This window comes from Sapajus apella, unplaced genomic scaffold (genome assembly GCF_009761245.1).
Source record: "Sapajus apella isolate SASKATOON/1434 unplaced genomic scaffold, GSC_monkey_1.0 scaffold4, whole genome shotgun sequence".
Classification (NCBI taxonomy): domain Eukaryota; kingdom Metazoa; phylum Chordata; class Mammalia; order Primates; family Cebidae; genus Sapajus; species Sapajus apella.
Window position 1 is genome coordinate 59,488,213 of NW_022436944.1, and position 15,032 is coordinate 59,503,244.

At 43.9% G+C, this 15,032-nt stretch overlaps 1 long non-coding RNA gene across 1 annotated transcript; it reads right to left on the reverse strand.

Annotated features, from left to right (window-relative positions):
• Positions 1 to 11,949: 11,949 nt before the first annotated feature.
• On the reverse strand, positions 11,950 to 13,591 carry LOC116544681. The gene is made up of 2 exons (XR_004265997.1): positions 13,494 to 13,591; positions 11,950 to 12,732 (listed from the first exon to the last, which is right to left on the reverse strand). It is a non-coding gene; the product is annotated as an uncharacterized LOC116544681 (long non-coding RNA).
• Positions 13,592 to 15,032: the final 1,441 nt, after the last annotated feature.

Genomic DNA, 15,032 nt, shown 5'->3' on the forward strand with positions numbered 1-15,032 from the left:
AAAAAAAAAGAAAGAAAAAAACAGAAAAGAAACAAGGCAAGTATTTAAGGACCGCCCCACTATTGTTTTCTTTGGGCATCAGGAAGATATGCACTTAGATGTTTGTGTTCAATCAGCCATTTTTACCCAGAAATCTGTCTCTTGTTCTTGTTACCTCCCTCTATCTTCTCTCATCTGCTTTCTTCTTTTCTAAATAAAAGTAGAGTTCCAAGATGTCTATGTTTTTATTTTATTTATCATTTATTTTAGAGATGGGCTCTATGTGGCTGAGGCTGGACTTGAACCCCTGGACTCATGCAATCCTTCCTTCTCAGCCTCCCAAGTAGCTGGGATTACAGGTGCACACCACTATGCCTGGCAGGTTCCTGCTTGTGTCCTGTCTCGGAATCATCGCTAGAACTTGACCTCTCACAGATGAAAAGGTGATGTGATGAATACAAGTAAAGATTGAGATGATGCACTTGAAAGAAGGAGGAAGAGGCAAGTCAAAGGACACAGGTGGCCGCTGGAAGCTGAAAGGCAAGGAAACACATCATTCCCTCAGAGCTCCAGAAGGAATCTCTAAAAGCCAAAATGCTGACTTTAGCCCAGTGAAACGAAATTCAGGCTTCCGACCTTCAGAACTGTAAGAGAATACAATTTGTTTTAAGCGATTAAAAACAAATCGAAACAAAAGCTGACCTCTCACAACAGAGAAGAAGTCTTAACGCCTTTCTCCAGATTTCAGAACCATGGTCAGAGATTCAAATACACTCCATGAGAGTGACGTGGGCTCCATCACACACTCCTCAAGGGAGTGTAAATCAATCTACTGTAAAGTCGTTGTAATATGCTGCAAGGCTTTTTGTCTTGTTTTTTGAGACGGTGTCTCGCTTGTCACCCAGGCTTGGAGTGCAGTGGAGCAATCTCGGCTCACTGCTACCTCCACCTCCCAAGTTCAAGCGATTCTCCTGCCTTAGCCTCCCAAGCAGCTGGGACTATGGACACGCGCCACCAGGCCTGGCTAATTTTTTTTGTAGTTTTAGTAGAGACGGGGTTTCACCATGTTAGCCGGGATGGTCTTGATCTCCTGACCTTGTGATCCGCCCACCACAGCCTCCCAAAGTGCTGGGATTACAGGGGTGAGCCACTGCACCCGGCTGCTGGAAGGTTTTAAAAGTGCATATTATTCAACTCAACAACCCCATTTCTAAAAATTTATTCTAAGGAAAACTTGCTATGTTGCTCAGGCTGGCCTTGAACACCTGGGCTCAAGCCTCCCACCTCAGCCTCCCAAGTAGCTGGGACTACAGGCACACCTCACCACGTCTAGCTCAGAAACAATCTTTTAAAAGGGAAGATTGGATATTCAGAAAAAAGAAACAGTGCTTGGAAATTGAAAGCATGATAGCAGACATTAAGAACTCACTAGAAGGGTTGAAAGATAGCATTGAGGCAAACCCTCAGAAAGGAAATAAAAAACGTAAAGAAATGGGCAAAAGAGTAAGAAGACAAAATTCTAAGACTAGCCCACAAAAAACCCCATCTGAATAACACAAGTTTCAAAAAGAAGAATCACTCCATGAAATACATGAAAAATTTTACCCTGAACAGAAGGATTTGAACATGATTGAAAGGGCACAGCCCAATAAATAAAATTTACTTTACACCAATGTACAATGCTATAAAATTTCAGAACATTAAAAGAAAAAGAATACCCCTTATAAAACTTCCATGAACCCACATCATGCTGAAAAATGTAAGAAAAACAACAACAACTTCCAGAGAGAGAGAGAGGAAAAAACAAAACAGGCCACACACAAATGATCAAGATGAGAACGGGCTTAGTTTTCTCAACAGTAACTCTGGAGGCAAGAAGCCAAGGGAGTAATGGGAGTAATGCCTTCAACATTCTGAGGGAAAATCATGTCCAAGCTAGAGTTCTGTACCTAGCCAAATGATCAGTTAGGTGTGAGAATAGAAGAGGCATTTTCAGACAGCTTCGTTTTACAGGAAGCTAACTGGAGGATGTGTCCCACCAAAAGAGGAGACTACACCAAGAAAATGAAAGGCATGGACTCCAGGAAAAAAGGAGATCTAATGTGGGAGAAGAAGGGAAGGAAATCTCCAGGATGGTGATGAAGGCGTAGCAGGAAACAGCCAGAATGAAGCCACTCATCATCTCCAAGGTAAACATCTTGAAGAAGATGAAGTTGATAGAACTTTACATCTGGGCAAGGAGTGGTGGCCATACCTGTAATCCCAGCACTTTGGGAGGCAACCTAGTGAGACCTGTCTTTACAAAAAAAAAAAAAAAAAAAAAAAAAAGAAATTAGCCAGGCGTGGTGACATGTGCCTGCAGTCCCAGATCCTTGGGAGGGTTATTTGGAGCCCAGGAGGTCGAGGTTGTAGTGAGCCATGATTGCACCACTGCACTCTAGACTGGAGGACAGAGTGAGACCCCGTCTCAAAAAAAAATTTGTGATATATTCATGCAACGGAATATTACTCAGCAATAAAAAGGACTGAACTCCTAATACCTAGAATAACATGGATGATTCTCACAGACATAATGTTGAGCTGAAGAAAGCAGACCCAAAGGAACACATGCTGTATGATACAGTTTATACGAAGGCCAAGAATAAACAAGACGAGCCTATGGTGAGATAGAGGCACAATAGTGGTTGACTCCAAGAAGTGAGGTAAAGAAGAAAGAGGGAACTTAATTCAGCCACAGAAATGTTCTGTATTTTGGTCTGGATGGTGGTTATTAAGTGGTTCATGCCTGTAATCTTAGCACTTTGGGAAGCTGAGGCAGGTGGATTGCTTGAGCCCAGGAGTTTGAGACCAGATTAGGCAACAGGTGAGACCTCATCTCTACAAAAAAATACCCTCCAAAAAATTAGCCAGGCATGGTGGCTGCGCCTGTAGTCCCAGCTACTTGTGAAGCCGACGTGGCAGGATAGCATGAGCCTGGGAGGTGGAGGTTGTAGTCAGCTGAGATCATGCCACTCCCCTCCAACCCGGGTGACAGAGACTCTGTCTCAAAAAAATAAAAAGTAAAAAATAGAAGGATAACCTCTTGACAAGAACTTCCAGCCCAGGATTTCATACAAGAAGGTTGTTTTCTATGTAAGCGAAGCAGTTTCTTTCAACATTTTATGGTTTCTCCTAGGAATATGCCATTGATGAAATTATAGGAAAGTTTTAGGCCGGGCACAGTGGCTCACACCTGTAATCCCAACACTTTGGGAGGTCGAGGTGGGTGGATCACCTGAGGTCAGGAGTTCAAGACCAGCCTGGCCAATATAGCAAAACCCCATCTCTACTAAAAATACAAAAATTAGCTGGGTGTGGTGGTGTGTGCCTGTAACCCCAGCTACTCAGGAGGCTGAGGCAGGAGAATCTCTTGAACCCAGGAGAAGGTTGCAGTGTACTGAGATTGAGCCACTGTACTCCAGCCTGGGAAACAGAGCAAGACTCCAGAAAAAAAAAAAAAAAAAAAAAAAAAAGATACTTGGCCGGGTGCAATGCCTAATGCTTATAGTCCCAGTACTTTGGGAGGCCAAGGTGGTTGGATCACTTGAGGTCAGGAGTTCAGGACCAGCCTGGCCAACTGGTGAAACCCCATCTCTACTAAAAATACAAAAATTAGCTGAGCATGGCGGTACATGCCTGTAATCCCAGCTGCTCTGGAGGCTGAGGCAGGAGAATCACTTGAACCCAGGAGGCAGAGGTTGCAGTGAGCCGAGATCATGCCACTGCACTCCAGGCTGGGTGACAGAGTGAGACTCCATCTCAAAATATATATACACATATACATACGAAAAAGTTTTAGACCCACATTTATACTCTCTGTGTACACCTCTGCTTAGGCTAATTTGTTCCTCAGTTTGGGTTTTTTTTTTTTTTTTTTTTTTTTTTAATGCTGATTCTAAGAGAATACTTATCTGCTCTAAAATAACATTTTTTTAGTTTTGAACATAATCCCCAGCTGGAGTTTTGTGATGTTGCAGGAACAAGCCCATGTTTTCCTATATACATTTTAATGACTACTTACGACTCTCACTTCTACCCTATTTCAACTGTGCTATTCCATATAGTCTTAAGATTTACAGTTTCATTTCCTATAGCTTGCTGCTGCCCACATAACAGGTGTAAAGTACTAAGAACCCATTTCCTGATATTTGCTTTTGCTTTTTTCCATAGTAATAATTCTAGAACATCTGATTTTTAGCAAGGCTCACAGCCGCTAGAAGTGGAGACTTCATTTCCCAGTATTGCTTGTTGGTGCGGTAATGAGGCTGAGTTCTGGCCAACGGGAAGGAAGCGGAAGTGTCCTGATGTGGCATCCGAGACCCTGCCTGAGAGAACAATGGACACTCACCTTTTGCCCTTTTCCTTTATCCTGCTGTGAAGTGTAAGGGCAGGATCTGTAGGCCTGAAGTAGTGAGAATAAGAGCCACTTCATGGATGCTAGAAATGTAGAAAGAGTGAGCTGGATCCCTGAGCTGAGGGACCAGGCCAGCCCAGGACCCCTAGAGGAAAATAAATGTTTACACCACAGGTATTGGGAGATTCTGTAACTCATCACTAACACTGATGCACACACTGGGCACAGTGGGTCAAGCCTGTAATCCCAGTACTTTGGGAGGCCAAGGTGGGTGGATCACCTGAAGTCAGGAGAGTACAAGACCAGCCTGACCAACGTGGTGAAACCCCGTCTCTAAATTCAAAAAATTAGCCAGGCATTGTGGTGGGTGCTTGTAATCCCAGCTACTCAGGAGGCTGAGGCAGGAGAAGTACTTGAACCTGGGAGGCGGAGGTTGCAGTGAGCCAAACAAGATTGCACCATTGCACTCTAGCCTGGGCAACAAGAGTGAAACTCCATCTCAAAAAAATAAATAAATAAAATAAAATAAAATTGATGCACACCAACTCCCCTCTGTAGTTGTTTTCCAGATGCCTTTTCTTGGTCTGATGCCACCTCTAATGGGCCAGGTAACCAGAATTGAATGTAATCAACTTCTTGTTCAGATGTGACTCTGTGGTTTTTTCAAGTTTCCTGGGCTTTCCATCTCCTGCTCATGCTGAAGCTCCAATTGTGGATATATCTTTGAACTCATTCTTTCAAAATGGTCAGTAGAGATTTTTATTTTCAAATGCCTAAGGAGGGGCTGATAGAATGGACTATCAATAGTTACTAGCCATTAAAATCATATTTAATTTTTAAAGTCTTAAGTTTAAAAACCTAGATTTTCTTAAACCTTTTATTTCAACTTATAAAGTTATTATTCTATTTTATAGGTAGCAATTTTCATGTAAATTAGAAACCATAACTTTAGCTTGCTCGATGATGAATGTTCAAATAAGTCTAAGAGATCAAATTTCCAGAAACATTAACACCACTAAAAGTCATGATTAATTAAATCCTCTGAAAACTTTAAATCTACTTCATTAATGTCATATTGGTGGCAGCAGTGGCCCATCTAGAGTGGCCACTGCCAAGACATCGGCTGCAGCGGGGAGGCACGGCTGGGATTACACACTCCACCCGACAGGCAGAAGCCCCGCCCTTCCCAGGTGCCGCTGCAGCTGCCCACGCCCGGCTGCAAACCCAGGCGTCTCTGTGCTCTTGGGGGCCCAGGAAGGCCCCCCTGAGAAGTGCCTGCTCCCGTTGCCTGGCCTCTCCCTGCTCCCAGTGCCCGCTCCAATCATGGAGCAAGGTTAGGGCCGAGCCTGGGTACTGCCGCAGCACAGCCAGGTGGGCACACACTCAGGGCAGCGCTGCCACCTCGGCCCCTCCCGACTTTGAGCACTTGACAGGAGGGAAGCCAAGCAGGGGCTGAGGGCAGATGAAACATGATGAAGGTGTTAGATGCTCTTAAACATTAGAAATACTTTAGTAAAAAATACTCAGAGATTGGTTACATTTAACAACAAAATGTTATTATTATGGGTTTGATTTACTTAATGATGGCTACCTATATGTTTTCCTCTCACCCAACTTTAGAAGTATAGCCTGCATCACAGGTGAGCTGAGATGAATGGGTCAAATATAATTACCCACAGGTCAGATATATGAGTCCAGGACACAGGACCCGGCTCCACATACACCACGGATGACTCTACCCTAGACACAACTTAAAACACAGAATATCTGTTTGCTATTTCAACAAGGTGCTCCACACCTTTCAGACAGGATTTAGTTTCACAGTTAATAAACTGCTTAACCCATGTAGTCCACACATATGACTAAGGGCAAGCAATTAATGAGGCAATGCTCAAGGCACTTGGGTTACAACAAAGAACAAGACGTTTTCCGCTTTCCCAGAGATTAAATTTTAGCGGGACAGAAGGAGGGAGAACAACAAAACAATGGTGGAATACAGGGATAAGTTATTTTGTGTTAGAATTGAAACAGGGTGGCCAGGATGGCCTCACTGAGAAGGTGACATTTGAGCAGACTTGAAGGAGATGTGGCAGCCAGCCAGGCAAGATGCAGGAACCCTTGTCTGAGGGAAGAGTGTCCTAAGACAGGGGACAGTCATTGTGTGGACTCTGGGCAACAGGTTGCTTGCCATACTGAAGAACAGCAGGGACGCCAGCAAGCTGGAAAAAAATTTGCAAGGGGAGGAGTGACAGGAGACGAGGAAAGAGAGAGGATAGGGAATCAGACTGTGAAAGACCTTGCAGGCCACTGAGTAGGGAGGCGGGTGTCATGATGATCTGACTTATGTTTTAAAAGGACCTCTGACTGCTGTGTGGACAACACACTGTAGTGTGAAGGTCGAAGGAGGGAGACCATGTAGGAAACTGTATCAAGTATCCGTTGCTGCATTAACAAATACCTCAAAACGTTGTGGCTTCAAACAGCATTTCTTATCTCACTGCCTCTGTGGGTCAAAACTCTGGGCACAATTTTGCTGAGTCCTCTGGCTCAGAGCCCTTCACAGGCTGCAGTCAAGTTCTCAGCCAGGGCTGCAGTCATCTCAAGGTTCCACTGCGGAAAGATCCACTTCCGGCTTTACTTGGGCAGTTGTCAGCAGGATTCAGGTTTTTTCAGGCTATTGTATTACCGTGGGCCTCAGCTCTGGTCTGGCCAGGGAGCCTTTCATTTCCTTGCCCTGTGGGCCTCTCTATAGGAGAGCTCACAACAGGGCAGCTTGCTTCATCACAGCAAGCAAACAGAAAAGAGAGGGAGGCAGAGAAAGAGAAAGGCGCAGAGACAAACAGAGGTGTCACAGTCTTTTAGAATCTCATCTCAGAAGTATATCCCACAACTTTTGTCATAGTCTGTGCCTTAGAAGAAAGTCACTGGGTCCAGCTCCTTCTGAAGGGGAAGGGGTGATGCAAAGGTGTGAATACAGAAGGCAGAAATCATTGGAGGCCATTTTAGAAGTGTCGACCACAAAGGCTGCTGCAGTTATCCAAACAAGAGATGGTGGTGGCTTGCACAAGGTTGGTAGCAACTGGGGAGGAGGGTAGTCAGGTTCTCAATACAATTTTAAAGGTAGAGCCAACAAGATTTTTTGTCTGACTGGACATGGGGTGTGAAAGCAAAAAATCAGTCAAGTACAGTGGCTCACGCCTGTAACCCTAGCACTTCGCGAGGCTGAGGTGGGAGGATCACTAGCGTTCAGGAGTTCAAAACTAGCCTGGCCAACATGGCGAAACCCCATCTCTACTAAAAATGCAAAAAAAAAAAAAAAAAAAAAATTAGCTGAGTGAGGTAGTGAACACCTGTAATCCCAGCTACTTGGGCTGAGGCAGGAGAATCACTTGAACCCAGGAGGCAGAGGTTGCAGTGAGCAGAGATTGTGCCATTGCACTCTAGCCTGGGAGACAAGAGCAAAACTCCGTCTCAAAACAAAAACAAAACAAACGAAAAAAAAAAAACAAAGAAAAAAGTGAAAGATCAAGGGTGACTTCAGGATGTCTGCTCTGAAAACTGAAAGGATGGACTTGCCATTGACACAGATGGGGAAAACAAAACAAGGAAGGTTTAGTGGATTAATAGGGAGGGGCTGCTGAAGATCAGGAGCTCTGTGTTGGTGTGTTAAGTTTGAGATCGCCAACAGATGAATGGATAAAGAAAATGTAGTACTTATACACAATGGACTGATACTCAGCCATCAAAAGAATGAGATTCTGTCATTTGTAACAGCATGAATCGAACTAGAGATCATCATGTTAAGTGAAATAAGCCAGGCACAGAAAGACAAACATCACATGTTCTCATTAACTTGCGGGATGTAGAAATCAAAACAATTGAATGCAGAGAGATAGAGAACAGAAGGATGGTTGCCAGAGGCTGGGAAGTGTAGTGGGTGGTGTGGTGGGGGAAGGTGGGGATGGTTAATGCATACACAAAAAAATAAGAAAGAATGAATAAGACAGTATTTGATAGCACAACAGTGGAACTATAGTCAATAAAAATGTAATTGTACATTTAAAAATAACTAAAAGAGTATTAATTGCATTGTTTGTAACACAAAGGATAGGTGCCTGAGGAGATGGATACCCGATTTCCCATGATGTGATTATTATGCATTGCATGCCTGTACCAAAATACATCATATACCCCATAAACATATACACCCACTATGTAACCACAAAAATTAAAAATAAATTTTAATAAAATTAAAAAGTAAAAACAGTTTGAGACCACGATTTGACAACTAAGTATATCACAAGACCTTGAGCTGTCTTTCAAGTTCCCTTTAATTATTATCATAACTTCTTTCAACTCTTAGGTTTGAGTAGATGCAATTTTATTCCTCGACTAGGATCGGTGCTAATTTCCTCAACTTAATTGGATCCACCTAACAACTTTACACCCTCAGTGGATTCTGCATGGTTAAGAGCATGGACTCTGGGTCTGAACCATGTCACTGATTAGCCATCTGAGGGGGCACATGTTATTTAGCCTCCCTGTCTCTGTTTCCTCACCTGCAAAGTCGGGATAATAATATCACCTCTATGCTAGAGGTCACATCTTGAGCGTTTGCAAGGATTAAACGATTTAATATTTGGAAGGCACTCAGAATGGTGGCTATTGTTAGAAGTGCTATAGGGATTAGCTAAACAAATGTTCTATTTGAGTAGGTGTGTGTGACTGGTTCTCAGCCACAATTCTGTAGTTGTTTGATAAAAATTTAAATACTGGTCGTCCCAAAACTGATGTTGTCTCTTGGAAGGCTTTTGACCAACTACAGATGCTCAGAAAATACAGATAAAGGTGCAAGTACCCCTTCAAAATTGGAATAAATATTTGAAGATAATAGGGAATTTTTGTTAATTTTCAGGTGTGATAATACTATTGAGGTTATATTTCTTCTAAAGAAATCATCTTTTAGATACATATTGAGGTATTTATGGTTAAAATATCTTGAATTGGCTTTAAAACAAAACAGAAGAGAGAGTAGTAAATGAGTAGAAATGAAATAAGATTGGCCCTATGTGGATAATTGCTGAGAAAGTGTAATGTGTACATGGGATTTTATTATATATTCTATTTTTGTATATGTGGAAATTCTTCATAATAGAAATGTTTCTGATCAAGGATCTACGCCAAGAGAAACTTAAGCCCTAGTGCTGCTTCCCATGGTAAATATTTGGTACAACTTGGGTTCCTATTATTTGTTTATTAGTACCAAGGTGACCTCTGAGACAGTGTCCTGCTGGTACAGAGATACACAAAACTCAGGTTTCCAGGCCCAACATTGTCCCTTTTTACATATTGCTACTGCATTTAACAAATGTTAATGCATTTAATCCTTAAAAAAAAAAAAAAAAAGAAGCCAATATGTAACATCTAAAGCCCAAACCAACGTTGTAGCTGCAAAAATCTTTCCTCCTACAGTCTATGATGGGGTGTTAGATGTTACATCTTGGCTTTTTTTTTTTTTTTTTGAGACGGAGTTTCACTCATGTTACCCAGGCTGGAGTGCAATGGCGCGATCTCGGCTCCCCGCAACTTCCGCCTCCTGGGTTCAGGCAATTCTCCTGCCTCAGCCTCCTGAGTAGCTGGGATTACAGGCACGCACCACCATGCCCAGCTAATTTTTTGTATTTTTAGTAGAGACAGGGTTTCACCATGTTGACCAGGATGGTCTCGATCTCTTGACCTCGTGATCCACCCGCCTCGGCCTCCCAAAGTGCTGGGATTACAGGCTTGAGCCACCGCGCCCGGCGAGGAGGGCATTCTTAACCCAACAGCCTGTATAATCTTTAAAAACATGTCAGATCATGTCACCGCTCCATTTAAAGCATCCATTGCCTCCCATCTCAAGAGTAAAAGCAAGTCCTTCCAGTGCTTCCAAGGTTCTACATGCCCTGGCTCCTTCATCTCGTACTATCTCTCCCTCAAGCACCCACTTCAGCCTCATTGGTCTCCTTGCTCTTCCACACGCACGCTGAGAGAACCTGCTGTTCCCTCTGCCTGGAAGTGCCATCGCCCAGACATCCACATGAATTGCTCACTCATCTCCTGAAGTACTCTATTCATGTGTCACTTTTTCCTCAAGGCCTTCCCTTACGTTCCTATTTAAAATAACTACCCTTTCCTCCTAAAGCAATTCCACCCTAGTTCTCTCCATCCTCCTTTTCATTTTTTCTGTGGCATTTACCACCATAGGACACACTTATTTGTTTATTTTCTGTATCTACCCACTAGAATGTCTATTCTATGAGGGTAGAACTTTTGCCTGTTTCCTTCACTACTATGTCTTCAATGCCTTGAACAGTTTCTGGCACACATGGGGCATTCAGTATTTGCTACATAAATTAATTCACATTCATTCCTTTTAGATGGCGCCATGTCAGCATCTCCCCTCCCTGAATGTCCTCGTCCCTCATTCTGCATCCTTGTTTACCACCATGTTCACTATGCTGCATTATCCAGCACCTGTCCCTGTAGTCATTCCTTTTGGGGAGAGTCGTTTCCATGGTGATACAAGAGCATTTCACCTACTTAGCAGGCCTCTCAGAAAGCTCTTTGCAGCATGCTTCTATTTCTAGTGTTGTTAAGACTCCAACACACACGGAACTTTCCATTCCTATCCTGGAAAGCATTCTCAATCAGTACAGCTAGCAATGTGATTTGCCTGGTGCTTTTCAGCTGTTCTGTAGGCAGGTTTATTTAAACAGACCTCTTTTGATGGACATTTAGTATGTTCTAAGGCTTTGCCTTTTTAGTCATTCACTCAAAATATTTATGGAGGGCTTATTCTACTCCAGACACTGTTTTAGTCACTTGGCATACACCAGTGATTCAACCCTGGGTTCCTAGTTTATATTACCCCACCTATTGTTTATGTTGTTGTGAAGCGTGTCAAAGATCTTGATTTTGCTTGCTGCTCTCTAGCTACCGACTTTGCAGTCCGTTGATGTGAAATATGTACAGAAAAAAAAAAAAAAAAAACAACAAAAAAACGTGGCAGGGTGCAGTGAGAGGCCAAGGTAAGAGGATCCAGGAGTCTGAGACCATGCTGGACCATAATGAAACCCTCATCTCTACAGAAAATGTAAGAATTAGCTGGGCATGGTGGCACGTGCCTGTAGACCCAGCTACTTGTGAGACTGAAGTGGGAGGATGGTTCAAGCCAGCAAGTCAAGGCTGCAGTGAGCTGTGGTTGCACCACTACACTCCAGCCTGGGTGACAGAGTCAGACCTTATCTCAAAAAAAAAAATTACAGAAACCAACACTACCTCCTTGTTTGGTAAATAAAAGGGAAAGACCACATACACACACACACACACACACCCTATCTAGGCATTTGGAGTGTTGGACAAACTTGTACTACTGAGGAGTTGGGCACTGCATCCCAAGAGTCCTGACCCATTCCCGAGTCTATCAGCCTCTTTGGGAACAGGAAGTTGGAAGCGGGCAATCACTGAGCTGCTCAGATAACTTTCATTTGCATCTCACTCAGATTTCTGTAATAGAGCAATGTTCCTCTTCATTATTATTTCTTATTCCAGAGTGTGTCATTGCCTATGGTTTGTGAGTTTACCTCCTGCTTTGCAAAAGGAAAGCTCTAGAACTTCCCCATTGATACAATGCTCAGAATACCTTCTTGCTATACCATCAGCATTCCTGAGTAAATACAAGTTCAGTTTGAGAAGAAAAATCTGCCTGGTTATTCGTCAGGCAGGAAAAACAAATACAAATAAAGATAACTGCAAAGTTAACAAGAAACTATTGCTGCCAAGGACATGCTTAATCTAGAGTGTCATAATAACCCTGTTTGAGTGACTGCGGCTTTCTCACTTTCTCACTGAGAAACACTGTTCTCTAAAATCAAAGACCCTCAGAAACTTGCTGTTTGAAATTTTGTCAGTAAGAATAAAAAACCTTGCTTGGAGGGTCTAAGTCACTTTAACACAGAGACATAGCTTCAATTTACAAGCCAGTTGCAAAGGTGCAGAGAAGAGGTTTTCAAAGAAACAGGACCATGGGTCCACTCTGCAGGCTAGGCCTGATGTTGACCCTTTTTCACAGTCCTGCTTTGCTTTGAGGCTATTAAAACTGTTTTATTTAAGTTCCATCTAAACTTTACAATTCCTCAAACTCCTGTAACTTTTATCTTTTCCTTTCTTTGGTAAAATGCCCCCATGGTGTCTCTGGTGTGCAATCACCCTCGTTAAAAAAGGTCGATAGGCCTGGTTTTGTTGACTACAGGTTTGTCTCTGGTGGTCTTAGGCTGACTGGGCTTGAACAGTCTCGCTCAGCTTCAGGATGCCTAAGACTGCAAATTTCAAAAACGGAAACAACAAACACCTGCCATTCCTGAATATAAATGCACCTGTCCACGTTGCCAGGAAGTTATGCACATGGCTACTATGTCAATTTGGTCTAACTAGGGTTGGTTCACTTCTCGGGAGGGTTATAGGAACAAGGGAGTCAGGATTCTGTACCGCTTTTAGTTCGATTGCTGCACTGGCTTGGATTTCTTTTTCTTTAGGGCTTCAGGTAAATATTTTGTCTGCTACATTGACGCCTCCAACCCCAGTGCCCGAACAACAACAAAAAAACCAAGACACATCTAGTCAGATGAAGCTGACAGAAATGCAGGGGTCAGTCTGGTTACAGGTAGGCAGTCCTGGCTACGTCGACGCCGCAGAGACTGTGGGGCAAATGGACGCGCTGCTGCTGTCCCTCGCCTCCCCCACCTGGGCCGCGGCACCAGTGCCCCAGGTGTACGCCCCACAGCAAGAACCCGAGGCTCGACGCCCTCCCAGCCGTGCACACCCGTCCCTCGCAACCAGCCCAAGAAGAGGGACGCGGCTTCAGGGCACGGGCGACGGCCTACAGGACAGCTCGCACACAGTACCAGCCGACATCTCCTAAGCCTGAGCGCCTCCACACTGAAGAGCGGATCGCGCTCCTTGGTGACTGGACGTCCGGCTGCGCCCTAGTAGAGGCCGCAAACTACTGAGCGCGTCCAAAACGCCATATTTGTGCCTGACGTCATGCTCATGCTGCCCTTCCTGTGATTGAAGAACCAACCGGTTGGGTGTAGCAGACGGGATGCGGTTTTTCAGGTAGAGATCGAAGCGGCTGAGCGCGGACTCAGGGCGCCATCTTGATTCCTGGCATTACCCTCAACGTGCCCTCCCTCTCGGTGATTGGACGAGGAGGGCGGGCCTTCCGGAGGCACACAAGCGGAAAGGCTTGCAATGCATCTGGGAACTGTCATGGCAAAGACCATGACCTTAATCAAGAGATGAAAGGTAACATCTCTCTGCACTGGCATGGGTAAAATCTAAAAAATAAAATATCACCACGATATTGGGAACCCACGTGTGATGGTGTGTCCCTGTAGCCCCAGCTATTCCGGAGGCTGAGGCAGAACTGCTTGAGCCCCTGAGTTCCAGGCTGTAGTGGACCCCAATCAGACCTGTGAATAGCCACTGCCCTCCAGCCTGGGCAACACAGCCAGACCCTATCTCTTTTTAAAAGGCATGGCCGGGCGCAGTGGCTCACACCTGTAATCCCAGCACTTCAGGAGGCTGAGGTGGGTGGTTCATGAGGTCAAGAGATCGAGACCATCCTGGCCAACATGGTGAAACTCCATCTCTACTAAAAATACAAAAATTAGCTGGGTGTGGTGGTGCACAGCTGTGGTCCCAGCTACTCGGGAGGCTGAGGCAGGAGAATCGCCTGAACTCAGGAGGTCGAGGTTGCAGTGAGCTGAGATCATCCAGCCTGGGTGACAATGCAAGAATCTGTCTCAAAAAATTAAATTAAATTAAATTAAATAGAATATGTGTGTGTATGTGTAGATGGATAGATGTGTTCTGATGTGATGCACCAAGGACATAGCATTTGTACCAAAAATTCACTATCTGAATTGAATGAGGAAAACTCCAACAAACCCATGTTACAAATTTAACGGTTAAATCTACAACTATCAGTTAAAGACTAGAGATCTGATAATTAAATGCAATTTGCAATCCTCCATTAGATCAGAATCTGGAAAAAAAGTTTTTTTTTCCCGTTTGCTCCAAAGAACATAGGAGGGACAACTGATAAATTTGAATAAGGACTGCAGGTTAGATAATAGCAATATTAATTTCCTAATTTTGATAAGTCTATTGATGATGTAAGAGAATCTCTGTTGTTTGGAAATACCCATTTTAAGAATGTATAGATAGGCTGGGCATGGTGGCTTACGCCAGTAATCCCAGCACTTTGGGAGGCCGAGTCAGGAGGATCGTCTTCGCCCAGAAGTTAGAGGCTGCAGGGAACCGCCACTGCACTGCAGCCTGGGCGACTGGGCGAGACTCTCTCTAAAAAAGAATGTAGAGATAAAGGGACATCATATCTGCAATTTCCTCTCAAATGGTAGAATGACAGAGCAAATGCAAAATGTTGACATTTGTAGAATCTAGAAGCGTTTATGGGAATTATTTGCACTAGTTTAGCAATATATTTATAAGTGTGAATTACTTTAAAATAAAAGGCTAACAAAGTTACTGAGATCAATTAAGAATGTGAGGAGCCGGCCGGCGCGGTGGCTCAAGCCTGTAATCCCAGCACTTTGGG